Below are 872 nucleotides of genomic sequence, written 5' to 3' on the forward strand. Positions count from 1 at the left end.
TTACGGTAGACTATGTGATGCATCACTCAGATCCCTCTTTTGGATTAGAGAAATTATTCTCTTAGCTGCTGAGAGGGCTGCTGAAAGAAAGTCATCAACTATCAGCCCTCTTTGGGGATGGTGTCACATCCCCTGCCTGAGACAGACTACATCCAGGAGCTGATCAACGCAGTGTATGAAGACCCAGCCAGTCTCTGAAGGGCTGTAAATATTAAGCTCCCAAGCAACCTTCAGGGTCTGCTGAGGCAGTTGGTGTTGGGATTGCAGGGCCATTGCTAAATTTCTCTACTACCGACCTCTCCCTTCCACAGGTGGTAATCCTACGAGCACTCCTAAATAAACACTCCATCTCAAAGAGTGCTGCCTGAGGGACCCACGCTTTGAATGTGCCCACTGACTCAGAAGTCAAATGGCATTGCATATGGGCAGTCAATTCTAGCAGCTATTACTGCATTGAAATGTATTCTGGTCAACTAATTGATGTAAGTATTAATAATAAAGATAGAACATTTTGATTTTACTAATATTTTCTGATTCTCTAAAATGATCAGCTTCTTCACTTAATCATGGTTAGCTAGCAGTACTTAATTAAAAGCAGATGAACAGTATGGCAAATAATTGAACTCATCAGAAAAAGAAAACAAATCCATAGAAATCACATATTTCTTTTGTGAAAGTCTTTGTACTATTCTGACCTGCTGATTTAGCAGGCTGTGGTCTGATTTTATACAAAGGAAAAGATGAAACAGACGCTTGTTAATCATGCTGGAACTTCTGAAACAGCTGTTGCCATGGGAGATATTGTCCCAGGATTTCTTTTGAATTTTACATGAGGACATTTACTCCCTTTCCACATTGCAAATTACAGGAGT

Source organism: Propithecus coquereli, unplaced genomic scaffold (assembly GCF_000956105.1).
Source record: "Propithecus coquereli isolate 6110/MARCELLA unplaced genomic scaffold, Pcoq_1.0 Scaffold24, whole genome shotgun sequence".
Classification (NCBI taxonomy): Eukaryota; Metazoa; Chordata; class Mammalia; order Primates; family Indriidae; genus Propithecus; species Propithecus coquereli.